The sequence below is a fragment of the Rousettus aegyptiacus genome, unplaced genomic scaffold (assembly GCF_014176215.1).
Source record: "Rousettus aegyptiacus isolate mRouAeg1 unplaced genomic scaffold, mRouAeg1.p scaffold_m13_p_10, whole genome shotgun sequence".
NCBI lineage: Eukaryota > Metazoa > Chordata > Mammalia > Chiroptera > Pteropodidae > Rousettus > Rousettus aegyptiacus.
Window position 1 is genome coordinate 67,753,359 of NW_023416285.1, and position 18,505 is coordinate 67,771,863.

The 18,505-nt window shown below is 34.7% G+C and overlaps 1 protein-coding gene across 1 annotated transcript in view; it reads right to left on the bottom strand.

The window, feature by feature from the left end:
* Positions 1-18,505, bottom strand: part of GABRB1 (gamma-aminobutyric acid type A receptor subunit beta1) — a 368,322-nt gene that overhangs the window by 348,281 nt on the left and 1,536 nt on the right. The gene's annotated exons all lie outside the window — the stretch shown is intronic.

Here is an 18,505-nt window from a genome sequence, read left to right on the forward strand (position 1 = left end):
CCACGCTGAACTCAGTGCCTCAAAAACACTTCAACAAAGCATTTGTACAAATAATAGACATTTTGACAAAGTAAAGAATCAATGACATTTTATATCGCAGCAGTAAAAAATAACATAATATCAAATAATAAATTCCAAAATTCCCATTTTAAAGTCCTTCAGCCTCTCTAACACTGTGTGCTATTTGCTGAGAACTGCAGCTTCTTGTCTATTTCCTCAGCTCTTTCTGTCTCTAGCCTTCCTCTTCATCCTGGTCTTCCATTTTCTATTCTGTCCTCAACTCCCTGTATTATCACTCAGAGAATTTTAGCTCTTTTCCCCTTCTTTACTCTGGACATATTTTGTAATTGCAAAGCTCATTAACATTTCTTCTAAACAAAGGTCCACTTATTCTGGCCTTTTAGCACCATGGAATAACTGACATAGCCTTTGAAATCTTTTTTCCTCCCTGACACTCTCGGCAAGTGGAAGGGGCAGCACCAAAGTTTACTTCCCTACTGATATAAACTATGCCCTGCTGCTTGAGAAAAATAGAAGCAAGCTCCATGAATTTGAATGCCATTTTTTTTTTTTTTTTGCCCCAACATTTAGAGACTAGTAAATGAACAGAGAGCACTCACAAAGACAGAGCCAGAACCCAGGGTGGGCCAAGTACCAACCCATGCCACTTTTCCAGAACAGATGGTAAACAGATAAATCTCCATTAAATACTAAATTAGGAAAACATAGGAAAAAAAGAGACTATAAGAGGAGGAAAGATGGATTGAAAGAATTATCAGTGATATTAAAATTTAGTTTGTGATTAAAGTTTTTATTGTTGTTGTCTTGTTGTTGTTGTTGTTTTCATTTACATAGGGTGACAGGGAAAGAACATGAGGAGTCAAGAGATGGAGTTGAACATTTGTTGTTAATTTGCTCCCGATTGCAAAGGAGGCAATTTTGGAGAAAATAGTTTTTCTCCCAGTGCTGAATATCTACTTATAGCAAGCCATCTGCAAAGCAGCTGTCCAGTGAAGATAATAAGCAGGTATCTATAAACTCTTATTCATCAAAATTATTATTTGCTTGCATTGACGTTTGTATCTGGAATTTCAAAAAAAAATTCTTGGGGACTTCCAACTAACATCTCTTAAAGTATATACATATTTTTTTTCTACTAACTCTGAAGTAAAATCATAAGTTTAAGGGGTTTAGAAGTTAAAAAATTAGGGACTGGGCTGATGATCTCAATTATGAAAGTCATTTTGAAATGACATATTTTCATACTTAAATAAAACTCATATGCATCATGTCTGATATCATAACTTCTCCTGAAGTCCACCTTATGCTGCACCCACCTACCCTCCAACCCCAGGAATTTAGCAATAATCTTGAACCGAAGGTAATAAAGTTCTGATTTGACTGACCTGTGTGTGCCCAAACCTGCGTGGGAACACAATCTGCAGTGAAAGCACATGCATAGTTAAATCTGTCCTTGCTAAACTCCCCAGTGGGACATAAGAACACATATTATTCTTTAGCTGTGAGGGAAGGACAAATACAGTGAGATCTACATTGGTGGGTAGCAGTACTATATTTCATTTAATATCAAAAAGAGTAAACATGAAAGCCTGCAATGACTTACGCATAATTTAGTGGTCTCTCGAATAGCCTAACTCTGCATTTTTGAAATACAGAAACAACAGTTTATTTCAAGCAAGTTGTTTTTCCCCAAACTGTGTCTCATGAATGTCTTCTACTGTATAAATATACTTTTCTTCTGCAGTAATTCCTTTTGGTTTCTATTTCTGTAAAAGTAAGCTATGTGATCGTTGTTTCCACTGTCATTATTTAGATCAAGTCAAAAGAAACAGAGGTTTTTAAAGTTTCTAATACATGTTTCTCTATGAGGTAAAAATTTGAAAAATATCTCCTGTAAGCTATGCGGTAATAATAACTTGCTATTTTAACCTCGAGATGCCATCTGCATTTCATAATGTAATTTCCCAGTTCTGAAAGGACAGTGATGAAATGATCTGACCTTTACATATTCCTGTTTGATTTCTCTCTCTGTGTTCAATGGGAAAAATAAAAAGAGCTAAATATACTCAAGCTTCTTCTCTCTTCTCTTCCCAGAAATGGGTCGTCTAGTTAGTTTTCCTACTGTCCCCACCAAGAAACAGTTGTCATGCTACCCCCTCCTACTGCTGAAGCCTGCCCTCCATTAGAGGATCGTGGAGCGAGAGCCCTTCTTTCCACTGACAGGAAATCTTGTGAACTGAAATATAACATAATTTAGATTTTCTGAGTCTTCATCTTGGAGTCAAACAAATCACACCTGCAAGCAGACCTGATAGGAAAAATGCTGTGTTGCCTGTTTTATGGACCATAACAAGGATGGCAATAGAGGGAGAAAACAGGAACCTGGGCTCTTACCAAACAACCCTGGTGAGAGTTATGTTTTTTAAATTCTTCTATCTTGTGACGATTAAGAGGCTCTGTCCAGGAAAGTAATCCTGCTGAACTGGAACAAGAGCACCAACTATTCCCCCACGTTATTGCTTGTTTTAAGGCCTGAAATTCAAAATGCAGTCTTTTGGAGTGGGAATCTGCCTGACTCTTCCCTTAGAGAAGTAAAAGATCTGTTCTTAAAAGCACAATTTAGACTAGAGTAAACTCTAAAATGAAAAAAAGAAATAAAGATTGTTGGATAAAATAAGAAGGGAGCATGGTATTGTGAATTATAATAAACATATATTTGGTCTTCTCTCCAGCACCTTCCTCTTTTCTGGGACAGTGTTCCTAAAATTCTTGGAATTTCCTAAGTGATCAGAGTGATAAACGTGTCTTTTGTGATGTTAATCAGGTGGCTTTTGGAAAGCACCTGAAGGTGGGGGCTAGTTGCTGGGATAACTAACCGACCATGTGATTAGAGGGTTGGAACTTTCAGCCCCAATCCCAACCCCTGACTTCCAGGGAGATTAGGTTGAGTTCAACTATCAAAGAACAATGATATAATCAATTATGCCTGGGGAATGAAGCCTCCATAAAAACCCCAAAAGATGAGTTTAGATGGCTTCCAGGTTGGTGAATACATGCAGGTCCTGGAAGAGTGGCGCCCCTGGAGAGGGCATGAATGCTGCATACTCTTTCCCCATGCTGTGCTCTATGGATCTCTCCATCTGGTTCCCGAGTTATATCCTTTTACAATAAACCTGTGACCCAGTAAGTAAAGTGTTTCTCTGAGTTCCATGAGCTGATCTAGCAAAAAATAATCAAACCCCAAAAAAGAGGTCATGGAAACCTCTGATTTACAGACAGTTGGTCAGAAATACAAGCAACCTGGACTTGCAGCTGACATCTGAATTGGGAAGAGGAGTAATCTTTTAGGACTGAACCCTTAACCTCTGGAATTTAATGCTATCTCTGGATAGTGTTAGAATTGAGTTGAATTGTAGGACATCCAGCTGCTGTCCAGAGAATTGCTTGTTGTATGTGTGGGGAATACCCGACATACGCGCGCGCGCGCGCACGCGCGCACACACACACACACACACACACACACACACACACACACACACATTGCAGTTGGGTCTCAGAACCCAAAAGAGAGTGTTAGATATCTATTTGAAGTCAAATGGATCTGAGCTTTAAATACAACTCCATCACAAATCAATCTTTCTGTATTCAATACTTTATCTGTGAAATTGGGATATTAAATATTCTTATCTCTAGTTTCTCTTATAAAAACTGATGTTAACTATTTATTCTGGCACCCAATATATGTATGTATTCATTGTATTTTATCAACTATTTTTTTCCTATTCTTACCATTAAAGGTAGTCTTTTTTTTTTTTTCATGGACTAAATACAGAAGTACACATAGATTTGAACTGAATGTATTATATTTAAATTTAATTCAGCTTGATTTTACTTAGCCTGCCCTGTGTGGAAGGCACTTATCAATCACTGTCTTTAGAGAGCTCTCATTATAGAAGACTCTTGGCATTTGAGAATTTAATGTCTTCTACATCTCTTTATTAACTACCCTGAAGGTTAGTGGCATTGCAACTTTTTCTGAGATATAAGTGTGAATAGTATATACTGTAAAGTCAATAAATTAGTTGTTCCAGAAAGAGTCACTGAATTAATGACAGCCTATCTTAGTGTTCTGTCACCTCCTCTGAGTGTTTGGTTGTAATCTTGAATTATATATACTATAAAGGTGATTAAAATGTGGGGGGTTTTGAAGCTCTTACAATGGGTTGCTTGTAAATACCAAGTAAAAATCTTAAAGGGTTAAATTCCTCAATCAGGAAGGATCTTAGGGAAATGCTTTTTCATCTCACCCTCTTGCCTTTGGACAAAAATGCTGTATAAGCCAAGGACGGATATAATCATATTTTCTTATTCTGAGGGTTTCTAAGGATGGACACTTCCCAGATCCTCTTCATAGCTCCTTCCAGCATCTTCTCACTCATTACAGTCAAGATGTTCTTCCTTATGTCTAATCTAAACTTTGCTTTTTTCTTCAAGTTAAGAGTTCCCTCAGAAAGAGAATTAAATTCATTCTTTCTTCCTATTTCAAATAAGTACCTAATACAACACTTTAAATAACACTTTGCATATAATAGGTCCAATGTGATTTTAAATAGTGAAGAGATCAAACATTTTCATAAACTGGAAGACATTAATTAAACCACTCCTAATCTTTATGAACTTCACCTCTGGGGTAAATAATATCAGCTGCTATTGCATTTCATCCTAGGACTCATTTTGCTAAGTATTAAACATGTTTCTAATCTTTAAAACCTCTCTACGTTTAACTGCCATTAGAAAAAATGATGTTTTATATCTAACTGATCGAGGAACCTAACTCCTACACGTTGACTCTGAAACCAGTCTTCCTGGGTAAAAGTCACAGCTCTATCACTTACTAGCTGTATAACTTTGGGCAACTTTCTTAATGTTTCTATGCCTCAGTTTCCTTATCTGTAAAATAAAGATAATAATGATACATATTTCATATGGCTGCGTTATGATTAAATGGGTTAATACTGGTAAGGTGCTTAGAATAGTTCTTGCTTTGTAGAAGTGTTCATAAGCATATTATTGTTGTTATCATTATTATTATTATTATTATTATTAATTATTATTAAGACTCCAGGATGATTTTCTAGGCCTTATGATTCATATGCTATTAATGAATATCTCTTTCTGAGTATTCTTGTAATTTTATCTCTACAGACTTCTTAGTGCTATCTTCTCTGCCTGGAACATCCATCACCTTCCTACCTACATTATTCTACTCTGAAACATCTCAGCCTGGTTGCACTTTCTTCTCTGTCAAGTCATGAATTGTGATCTCATCTTCAGGGTTCCTTTGTTTTAGTGCTGCCTGTGGTTAATTATGACCTCATAAAGACAGTTATCTTTTCAATGTGATTCTTAGCTGTTCCTTGAAGGAATAAAGTAATTTCTACAACTTTTAATAACGTTTTACAATTCCTGAAAAGTTTCTTTGCCCTCATGAAGTACTTGGTAAACAAAGGTGAGTTGGTACATGAGGTTTTTATTTTGATTATTTCAAACTTTAGTGTAAAAACTCTTAGGTTATCTCATCTCCTCTACCTAATTTTATTGTTGGTATTTACATATAAAGCACTAATAACAGTTCCTGGTGTATAATAAATGCTCAGTAAATAATATGATAAAAATAAGAAGAAGGAGAAAGAGGAAAGTAATCTATATTTTCTCCAACTCAGGCAGCATTTAGCCTTTAATGACCTAAAAAGAAAGCATAATTTGTCCTCATTTTAAAGATGAAGAAATTCAAGCTTTGAGTGGCATAGGGTGACTGTAAATACTGGCTTTTCCAGGACAGTGTTGGTTTACATTTCTTGTACCAGATAATATAAATAATGTTCACTTTAATTCTCAAAAGTACATATTTGGACAATAAATTATTTGATTACTCTAGACTTAATTACCCAGGTAACAGATTCTATAAGTGGAGGGTCTATTAGTAAAACTAGAAGTCAACTCCAGAGCTCTAATCCCTAGGTTAAATCCATGGAAACCACATAACCCATTTTTCACACATATCAGGGAATAATGCAAAACATAACATTTAGAGGGGTATGGGAGGACCATATACGGATTGACCTTTAAGTTTGAGAGGTCTCAGGGAACCAAGAGAACCAAAAAGACATGATCAGGAGAGAAGGCGAGGGATATTCTTTCACTTTTTCTATTAGATCTTACAGAATAGTTTCACAATTAGAAGTACTATGAATTTCAACTGCATGATGAAAATCCCAATATCAAACAAAAATATTACTATATTTTATTATATGTGATGTGAATGTTACTTCTGATGTCCTGGCATTAAAGAGGGAGAAATTCATTAAAAATCTGGGAGATAATAGAAAAATAATAAAAATACCAACATTTAATATACATAGTAATTTAAAATTTATATATCACATGTACAGAGCATATATTTTATATGATTTATCTCATTTGATTCTCATAGCTCCCTGAAATAGGTAGAGCAGAATTTATTATTCTTATTTTACATGGAACTGAGAATCGAAGAGCTTAAGTAAGTCATGAGATTTATACTTGAGAGTATAAATTAGGATACAACATTATCCTGACATTTCAAAGTGATTTAAAAGTATTCAAATAAAACTTGACAGAAGTACATTCAAGGAGAATGCACTTAAAGGGAAATATATATATATATATATATATATATATATATATATATATATGCGCCAATAGGGAATATCTGGTCCTAAAAAATTGCCAGTGTGTGCTGCCCACTGGACATTGATTTAAACTTCGAGATTCATCAGGTTATTAAAACTACAAGACATTATCATCACCTTGCCCAGTCAACATGGATGCTATACTTAGAGAGAATGAAGATGAATTTATTGAATTCCCATCTCAAACTACAAAATATTCGGCATCACTGTCAAATCAAGCCAAACGCCTTTTGAATAAGGAAGATTAGTGTGAATACTACCAATGCTGTCTCAGCATACCTCAGCTGCTATTTCTACCTATTTCATATCAGGTCCCAAAGTCAGGAAACTGCTGATTCTAGGCAAAAGTATGAAATAACTCCTGTTTCCTGTCTCTTTTCATATCCCTTTATAATCTCTGTCTCTTAAGCAATCATTTCGTGTTCGACCATTTATTCACACTTTGTTATAAATACAAGAATTGAAAATTAGTATTATTGTTACCTCTCTCAGGGTTATTTGCATTTTACCAGGAATCGAAGCCAAAGGTATCAAGATCTAATGATGGCATTTCAATCTGATAGCTTCCTACTTCATCTGAAATCACCTTCTGCAGATGCTCCCTACCCACACTGCCAACAAAGTCCCATATATTGACTGAAAAACAAACCTCTAAAAGAATAATGGAAATTGCTTTGATTTGGGGTTCACATATCTCTGTCCATCTTGCAGAAATGTCGGTGCAAATCCTTTAAAATATGGAACAGCTGCATGGTGAATATGCAAAAAGATAATTTATCAGGATACACTTATGATCTATGACGGTAATTTTGAACACCGTAGGGCAAGTGCCATCTGTATATCGTGAAAGTCATCACTTTCACAATTTCAGAGAACCAGGCTATGAAATCCCCTTCAAACATCATGACAAACACAGTTTGTGGGGGTGTCTCCCAAAGTGGTGTTTGCAGAGATGGAAGAGATACACACCAATAACTCACCAAGGGCCGAATACGATTTTTCAGTTTTGTGAGTGCATTCTGCTCTCCAAATGTTTCATCCTGTCTCTTTTCATTTCCAACTTCAAAACTTCTAAAAATCAGTTCTCATCACACTAAGCCAAAAGTTTTCAATTGACCAACATTAATATCTTTATAGTAAATCTTTTTTCTTCTTCTCATCAGCTTCAACTCAGTTTGAACTGTGATTTTTATTTTCTCAGTTGTCTCTTTGGGATGTGTTGAATTGTGTGTGTTGGGGTGGGGGCAGGGCAAAGCGGCAGTGATATTGGTTAAAATAATCTTTTATCACCATTTAATGTGGTAGTTGATTTAACACATTTGCTAGTTTTGACAATTTACTGTGTGGATGTGGAAGTTTCAGACAAAAGTTGACACTTGAAAACAAACATGCCATGTCATGGCAAAGATACAGTTATAGCAATAATGACTAGATAGATAGATGTACAGAGATATAAATATATATTATGTACATATATATTAAATATATATTTCTGGATTAGACATATTTTTGACTTAATATTTTAAAATTGATAAAGATCTTTTAAAATCTAACATCTCATTCAAAACCTCTCTGGATTGGTTGAAAAACCCTTTTATACATGCTACCTTTTATGTTTGATTTTCTTTCTTGCCATTCCCTTTGTAATCATCAATCAACGTATTCTTTAATAATTTCTTAAATGTTTCCAGAAATAGTGATAGTTCAGGTGCTGGTAGGAAGATGATAATTTGAAAATGAAAAGCAGTTATTATTTGCTAAAGCTGATAAATTCTGTGTGTATATACAACATTTGTACGGAGGTCACCAATTTATGATAGTTTGACTTATAATTTTTCAACTTTACAATGTTGCAAAAGCAATGTATGGTCAGTAGAAACTGTCCTTCGAATTTTGAAATTTGATTTTTCCTTGGGCTAGTGATATGCAGTACAACACTCTCTCCTGGTGCTGGGCAGCAGCAGGAAGCCATAGCTCCCCATCAGCCATGTGATCAGGAGGGTTAACAACAGATACCATACACAGTGTACTATGTTGCCAGCATTTATGGATATTGTGTTTTGTGTTTTCATATCCCATCAAGTCTACAAAATGCCTGTCTGTTTCTTCTGCTTCTGGTGAGAAGAGGAAAGCAACTTCTTTTGAGATGAAACTCAACATAATTGCCCAGCTGTAGGTTAATGTAAGAGCTCTGAGCATGTTTAAGTTAGACTAGGTTAACCTGTGATGTTCAGTAGGTTAGGTGTATTAAATATATTTTTGACTTAATATATTTTCAATTTGAGTGGATTTATCAAGACATAATCCCACGTAAATCAAGAAGCATCTATATAAACATCAACGCATGTATATATTATACACACACATACACGCGTTGATATTTGTCATGATGTGATCTTGTGTCTGCGAAATTGTCTGTGCCATGCGATAAAGTTGTTTCTATGGAAACGACTCATGATTCATGATCAACATAAAAGAAAATTACAGATGAAGATATAAGGTAGACCTGACAGAGAAACTATTAATTCCTGAATTAAAAAATTGAAATGTCATTATTACTCTTTTTTATGACTAGAAAAATTCTATTATAATCCTAATAAATGTTATTTTTATGTCCTTATAATATGCTAGGAGCTACATAGAGAGCTTAAAAATATAATCCTGAACTACCTGGAGCTTACATAATGTAGAGGAAAAAGACAAGGTTAATAAATGAAAACCTTATAAAGACTGAAAGATGATTACTGTATTATATTAGGGTTTTTTCTTTTCAGTCTTGATTTTTTTTTATATGCCCAATATATGTATTTTCAGCAGAATTCTCTCTAGTGTGGCTACAGAAAAGTTTCCATAGAAGAAAAATGATTTCCTGTAGGTTTTGAAGTAGGTCTAGATGCATTTGGATGGGAGAGGATTGCAAGTGGTAGGAGAGAGAAATGACGGCCCCTGACATGAGAAAATGTTCTAGGCACAGGTAAGATTTCAAAAATAAATGTCATTGAACTGTCTCTATGGTAACCACAAAACTGTTTTTCTTGACTGGAGAATTGTATAATATTCCCTTGAAAATAATAGATCAGAAGAAAAACCTTTCCATGAGTCACAGAGAGTTAGAGTAGGCAGGAACCCTGAGCTTTCAACAAATCTATTCCCCCGCTTTCAGGAAGAATCCCAAATAAACACTCATTCAAGTAGGATTCACTCCTAGCAACTTCCCTGATTAATCCATTCAGCAACAAGAGCAAGGCATCTAGCCTCTAACTTTTCTATTGTATGTGAAGGGCCTTAATCCATACTCTTTTTCAGTTGAGGTAGGGATGGAATAACTGATTGCTAACAGCTACTAAAGTACCCTCTTCTAATTGAATCTATTCTCTAGCTGCTTTTCTGTCTTCTTTCTCCAAACTAAATAATACAATCTATGAATATGCCTTTGCTTAAATAGGTATCCTCTTTCTGAGAGGAAAGAAAAAGGATTTTTCTTTCCGAGAGGACCGTTGGTAGGGAACAGGGCTCTGTTAAATTCTTGTTTTAAAATCATCTGCACCAGGCCATTCAAATGTTTCAGTTCTTCTGCAAAGCTCCTGGGAATCAGTTTTTAATTTCCTGGAAGCTAAGCTTCATTTTTCAAGGCATGTTGTTGGACTCACTTGTGCTGTCTGTTATACCCAGTGTTATTTCATCCCCAAATATGATTTCTACAAGAGCTCACACTGCTTTCATGCAATTTCACATGAAAACATAATGTTCCAGAAGGACTCTGAATCATTTTAGGGACACAATTGAGAAGAGAGCAGATGCTGTGTAAGTGGGTTCCCCATACATTTCCCCCCACATAAAGGCAACTAAAACAGAGTACAAAGATCAGTTCTTGGGAAAAATTTAAAAAATATGGTCTCAATTCTATCAGGGTCTAGGTCCTCCTAGATAAAGAACAGTATTGCTAGAGTTTAAAGTTGACTACTCTCTATTCTCTGTCTTTGGCCAGAACCCTTTCTGCCTATCTCTAACCAGCCCATTCCAGCCACCACATTTACGAGACCCATATATCTGATAAATAAATAAATATATATATATGTATATATATACATATATATATATATGTATTTAATTCTGAAAACATGTTAATCTACTTCAGGGGTAAATAAAATGGTTGGTACTTCTTGCCTGTGTTCTTTCCCTGGGAAAATGGTGTCATATGTACCCATCATTATTCAATATGGGATCCTGTAGGGTATCCTAGGTTCATTTCTTCTCTAACCTCCATTATCTAATCGGTCACAAAAAAAAATCCCTCTGATTTGCCTCTGTTTTAATATCTTTTTTTTTTTCTTTTTTAACTGTTTATTTCTAAGGCCACTGTTCTACTTTAGGCATTTATCATCTCTCATCTGGACTTTGAAACACCTTCTTAGCTTTTTAACTAGGAATGCTGCCTCCATTTTAGCCTTCTCTACTCTATCCTCCACATAGCTGCCAGAATGATCTATATGAAATGCGAAACATAGCACCTGTTAAAATCTTTGGCAGGTTTTCTCTATTTCAAGATTGAGCTTCATTTCTTTAGCACATAGATTTCAGCATCATTGTCTCTCTGTCTGTCTCTGTCTGTCTGTCTGTCTATCTCTCTACACATATACATATATATGTGTGTATACACACACACACACACACACAGGTATGTATGTGTGTGCTTTTTTAAAGTGAATATGTAAAACATGTACACAATTTTTTTAAATCAGACAATTCAAAAGGACATACAAAGAACCGTAAGCATCCCTCTGACTCATACTCCTAAAGAAACAGTTACTTATTTCTTGTGTATTCTTCCAGAAATAGTGCATATATATTCATAGAGAGGCTTTTTACACAAGTGAGAACAGTTAATAACAACCTTACTCCTTCCTTGTAGCATCGTCTTATCTCTTGATGATCTTCCCTGTTCCTTTTAAGTTCTCATAAAAGTGAGTTACCTGTAGTTCTCAGAATTTTCCATGCTGTTTTCAGGCTCACCAGCCAATGCTTATGCCCTTCCTTTTGTTTGGAGGCTTCCTCTCATTTGCTAACTACGCCTCTTCTTTAGGATTCATCTCTAGCATTAACCCTTCACCATACCTTAGAAACCACCCATCTGTGCTCCCACAGAATCCTGGACTTGTATGTCTTTATCATTGCAACCACCACATTATTTTAAAACAATTTTGTGTATACATTATCTTGTACACTATAAAATATTTGAAGGTATGTAATATGTCTTGGTCATATTCCCATCCCTAGTGCCCAGTTTAGGATGTGATTAATTGTTCTGTAAATATGTGTTGAACCAAAACACACCAAGACCAAAATAACTATGGATGTTTCAAAATCTTCCAAAAGAGAAAAATCTTCACTTCAGAAATAAAAATTTTAAATAATTTTTTAAAAGACTATAAATTCTACAAGGACAGAGATCACATCTGTTTTATTCACTAGAGTAGTTGAATGAATGCTCTTGGAAAAATCATCTTTAATCTTAAATAAACAATGTAATTATGGGTTTTATTAAGGCTGTAAGAGTGGAAATATCTTAGGCACTTAATGAAAGGGAGTAGAAAAAGACACTAGCATAAAAACAACGACTATGAGGATTCTGAAACAGAGTAACTGTACTCATGAAAGGAAACCCATACACCTTTCATTCTTTTTTTTGTGGCCAGCATTCTTTTCTAAGTTATCACCTCTAATAGAAACTAATTTTAAACCCTTTCTTGAGCATTTCTGTCAAGTGCCAAGTAATAGATTGCTATATCTTCTGATTCTTACCTTCCTTCAATAGATAGCAGTCCAGAGATTTCATGAAATCCATGATCTGCTGAAAACAGAAGTATTCTAAAATGCAGAAACTTAATCCTGTATGAAAAAATAGGATTCGGTGCTCTAAAAACGTTCATGGGGGAAACTCTGTACTAACATTTAATCACTCATCTTCCTATTTTGCTTGAGGATAATAATGTCATTTGAGTTGTTAAAACTCATCATTTGGAAAGATTTAATACCATTTATTGTCCTTTGGAAATGTTTTACCTTCATTGATACTGTAAACTTTCATTCATGTGTGTTTTGAAGGTAATATCAAGACTTTGGGGCCTGCCAAGGCTAAAGGTATCAAACACAGAATTGATACTAAGTGATGTTCAGTTGAGATAAACATCTTGGCTTTATCCCTTGGTACCAGATTACCTGATGAAAAGATTTTTGGTGGGTTGGGTAAATCTTTCAGCATACGCAGATCCTAGAAAATAATGGTTTCCTTCTGTTTCACCTTAAGTCTTGAAAAAGGTATCAGTTTGGCAGTAGTGGAGCAATGTTCCCAGTTTGAATATAATATATAGTATCAGATAGAAATATTTCCACTTGACTCCAATATTCAATATTATATAAAGCAGGCATTAGTCAAGTCTCATTTTGAAGATGATTGCACCATTGTTTCTTATTGCTGTCTTTGGGAATAGTTTAATTAGGAAAAAAATGGATGATAATGCTATCACCAACTAAAATGATGACTGAAGAGGCCCTAGAATGCAAATAATCATTACCGTCATGTTCCCAGGAAAATACCATCATTTGCATTCAGTGGGAATTCAATAAATGCTTATTGATTGACACATCTAACAGGAGAATAAAATAAAGTTAAATGGAATCTAACTGTAGAATAAGATGGAGAGGAAAAAGCTTGATTTTGACAGTCTAAAATCTTTAAAGGTTTTATATTATAGAATATTTGAATTGGAAAGAGGTTTAACAATTGTCTCACCTTCATTTTACAGAGAAGAAACCTAAGGCCTAAAGAAGTTGAATGACTCACTCGAGGTCCCAAAGCTAAGTACCAGGAATTATTTTTTTTACTTCCCTAGCAGTTAGGAGCCAGACTCTGGAGTCAGGGTGCCTGGTTTCAAATTCTAGCTCTGCCATTTACTGGCTCTATCACTTCTGAGCAAGTTATTAAACTCTCTTAACCAAAGTGTCCCTCTCTGAACTTCAGTTTCTCCATCTATAATGGGGAGGGAGAGAGCAAAATTGCATAGCCTTAAATCAAGGATTAAATGAACTACTAAAATGAAATATTTAATAATCATACCTCACACATAGGACATGTTCAATAAATAGTACTATTTATTTTTATCATATCGCCTAGTCTGGCCTGTACTCCTGAAAACATAGGTTTTCAAATATGAACTTAAACTTGTAAATATCTCGATAAGCTTGCTTTGATGTTGCTTAAGGTATAAAATTACTTTTTTATTATCTCCAAACAGAAATGCAAAATGAAGATTTTCCTCTCTCAGCTTCTCCAGATATCATATATTGTAACCCAGCACCTAAAACCAAGACCTGATTGATTACATATATAAGAAAAAAAATATTTATATCTATATTTAACTGCTGACATCTGTTCCTACCTTTAAATGATACTGACCTATTTGCTCTTTTCGCAAAAGAATTCTATTAAAGTCTCAGAGAATTTACTGACAGCAGCAAGAGTATGTTTAGGCTATTCTACAAAGCTATTGCAAGCTCCTCAGTGGGAGCAAAAACAGTTTGCAATGTTCTCTATTTGGAAAAAGAAAAATGAGTGGTGTTCTGTAAAGCAGTAGGACATTATTGGAGTGACAGTGCTTGGCAATATTTTCATAACGATCATTTAAGGCTGACTGACTCATAAGTATTGACACGTTAGGAGGGCTTTTTATTAAAGTCAAACCTCATTGTCTGCCTGTTGGCCTTTGTCCTGTTGCTTATCATCAATTACCAAACCAAATTTCCCTTTCAAGCACAGCTACCTGTTTAACTATCTAGAAATTAACAATAAATTTGGAACCTTGAAATAATACCATTCCTAGAGAAATTTAAGAGAAACAAATGTTCATTTCTTCATAATGCTAGATCTCCGAATAATATATAATAATAATGTACTGTAGCCTTACTAATCAAAGATAACAGCAATTGGCATCACTTAGGAGTTGTTAGAAATACAGAATGTTCAACACCATCTCAGACCTCTGATTTATAATTTGCATTTTAACACTTCAAAATCTCAGAGGGATTCAGGTACACATTAAAGATTGAGAAACACTGACTTAAAAAAATGAGTGAGGATAAGAGAGATTCTGGCAGGTAGTTACTGTTTTCTGTGACCAAGATGATGGAAATTAGATATAAATGAAGTATGTATCAGAAATCTGGAATCAAATATTAAAATAACAACGGCAACAATAGTGGAATTTAGTAACACTGAGTATTTGGTAAATTATATTTGTTTTTCTTTTAGGCATTATTAATATAGTTGGCTTATTTTCTTAAATTTTTTTTTGGTTGTTTTTCTTGTTGTTTGTAATGACTATAAGAGGATTTACTGTTGCATCCATCCATGCATGAAGGAAGGAAAGAAACAATAAACACATGGTAGTTATCTGTTGCTCAGAATGATTTAATTTAGGACTCAATAGATATAAAGTCTTCTAGGAGTGGTCACTTGGACCAGTGTCTCTGTATTTGAATTCCTCCTTGATCATCAGAGACCACCTCATTAAAGAAGGAACAATTGGTCCTTAGAATCTGAAATACAAGAGCTCAACAACTTGTTTGCAGGTAGTTAATAGCATGTTTCTCCAATGTATTACAAAGAGAAGACTTGCTTACTACTAGTTGTGTTTTACTGGGCTTATATTAGCAGATGTTAGTAGTTACTTTAAAGCAATTTCTGTGGGTTATTGTCTCTTTTTTGCCCCAACTGCCTCCTATTCATCTTTAGTCACTCTAGAGTGTGTGTGTGTGTGTGTGTGTGTGTGTGTGTGTGTGTGTGTGTAGGTATATGTTTGGCAGAAATTAGAGATTTGAAGGGCTTAATATAACAACAAATGAGAATCACAGTGTTTTTTTAAGATGATTGTTCAAAAAATAACAGTATATAGTCACTATAGCATGCACGACATATCCTATGATGCCAGAAGAAAAACCTTTCCTAATTCAATGAATAATATTATTGCCTGAAAAAAAAAAAAAAGTCTTGGTCTTAAGATCATTTTTTTACCTGCATAAGTACTATTCATCAGAGCTTTTGCATTCACTGCTCAGTACCAACAATTCTCGATTGTAGAGATTTCTGACTATAAAAACTGTCTATTTTCTTATTGGGAGTTGGGGGGAACATTTAATATTCTTAAGTATATGAATCAGAAAATATCCTTGATGTTATACTAGTCTTTAAAACAGATAATGCTATAAACCAATATGAAATTATATTTCACTCAGAGTAGCATAGGAAAATAACAAAAATTAATAGAACCTAGTTTCAAACCTATTAATGTAATATACAATTATGTCATTTTTCCAGCTGTGGAATGGATGGGTGATAATGGTAATTAATAAGAATATAAAAATGAGCAATGCTTTAGTAATGAATTTTAGTATGAATTTTCCTTAAAACTATTTTTATTATATTATTTGTTCATTCTTATTTTTTATTAGCTCTGGTGAATATTTCCTATTAAGTAACCTCAAAAGGCTACTGTCTATCAGGTTCCTGAAACATGATTAATATATGTAGTAATGAGTCTTATTTCCCACAGACTTTTCACCCCTCCTTGAATTATCTAAAAATCAAAGCATATTATGGAGCATTCTCTTAACCAGGGTTAACCATCCAGATTGTGTTTATTCAGAATGTTCAGTCCTAAAATTCCTCTTTGTTTTCATTTTTCTTGGAGTTATTGCCAATCTATTTATTTCAATCTTTTGTCATAGATGAGAGAAGATAAAATAAACCTTAGATCTTGTTGGTAGCTCTCATTAAAAGGAGAAATAAAGAAGAAAAAGTAAATCAAGGTTTATTATGTTTCAATGGTCAGTGTTTCCTATTTTTCTATATGTCTCTAACATCATTGTGGAAAGGTAATGGGTATTTTAGTAGAATGTATTTTTCATAGTATCTGGTGAATATTTTTAAAATCATGTACATATTTGGTGAATATTTTTAAAATCACGTACATATACACATGATGCAGTGAGTAAACAGACTGTATTATTCCATCATTAGGAGCTATTTCCAGTGGTACGGCAATTCAATTCAATTCTTTTCTGAGCTTATGTATGAATTCAGTTGAATTCAGTTTTTTTTTGTTGTTGTGGTGGTGGTGGTTGTTTTGGTTAGCAGCAACTTCCCTATTCAATTCAAATTTTAAAAAAAAGCAGAAAAGGTTTTTATAAATATAGTGAATGGAATTATATATTTTTTTAAATTCTGGAAATTATAGTACCCTATACAGAAGACTAATTACTCGCAAAGGCAAATTTGCCTTTTAAGCTTTCTAAATCACCTCTTATTTTATAAATGTTCTATGTGAGTATTTACAAATTGTCAAAATAAATGACTGAAAAGGAAAATATTATCAATATTTATCTACATAATACAGACAACCTGTTTTTGTTTAATGTGTTCAGTTGTGATGGCATGAATTAGGTCTGATTTGTTTAGGTGCACATGTTATTACATTCCTCACTGTTTGTAAATAGTAGTTTTTGGATTATTTCATGGTAGTGACATGTACGTGAACAGAATATTATAAATAAGTCAGGCTATTAACAATCTTTGCCAAGTCAGAAAAATATTCATTGTGCGTTATTTTTTAAAAATTGATTTTCTTTTTCCAATACAAGAGACCTTATTTTAAAATAGTATTTCAAATAAGCTATTTAAAGACCAGTAAGTTACAACTGTAAAATTAAAAGTTTAAGTCACTCTGTGACTTAAATAATAAATTATAAATATATTCATTATTTGTCATAATCTTAAAATTTTCTTAAACTTTACCATGTTAAAAAAAAAAAAAACATGACACACCAGTATTGAAATGAAAAGACAATTCAATAGCCTTACAGCTATAGAGTGATTAAAAAAAACAAACAAACAAAGGTTTTAGTCTTTAAATTATTCAGACTGTTTAAATTTCTGCTGCCACAATATTTTTTCGCAAGTGGAAAAAAAATGACATTTTGCTCACGTAGATATAGCTGTTCCCCAGGTGGTTGGTTCTAGAAAAGCAACAGGCTTTTCCCCCTGCCTTGCAAGGAGCAACAGAAAGTCTAACAACTAGAAAACTGCTACCCCACAGTGGTTGAAAATAGCCAATAAAGAACGTGACAGCTATGATTTCAATCCATTTCGCAACGGCTTCAGAAAAGGAGGAGGGGGGGAAAAGGAAACAAAAGAATGTTAACCCTTTGAAATGAAAGAATTGCGCTGTTTCCATCGTCCCCCTCCCTTCCACCGTCCCTTTATTCATCAGGCTTTTCCGGCAAGCTTAAGTTTCTCGGATAAAACAAAGAAATTACTCGACCTGTTCTCTTTCATCTTAAATTTGCAAGCAGCAAGACAAATTCATTAACCCCCACATGGTAACAATATGAGCCTCTCCAGAATGTGGCTTGAGCATTTTCGTATTAGCAAGCACGGACTGTTGTCTCCGCCTGTTGCTCCTGACACACTGTGTGCTAGAGCCTGGAAAGAGGGATGGGACACTCTGAAACCTCATCTGTGTGCGTGGGTGCTTTGTGGCGAGGCAGCGGACACCGGACCTGGCGGGGTAGGCGGCTGCGGACCACTGTCCGAGGACCCCAGTGCAGGCCACCCGACCGCCAGCAGATGGTGCCCTCCGTCTCGGAACACAGAAGGAAACCCTGCTAAAGTAATGCTCAGACTCCGCCCCACCCCATTC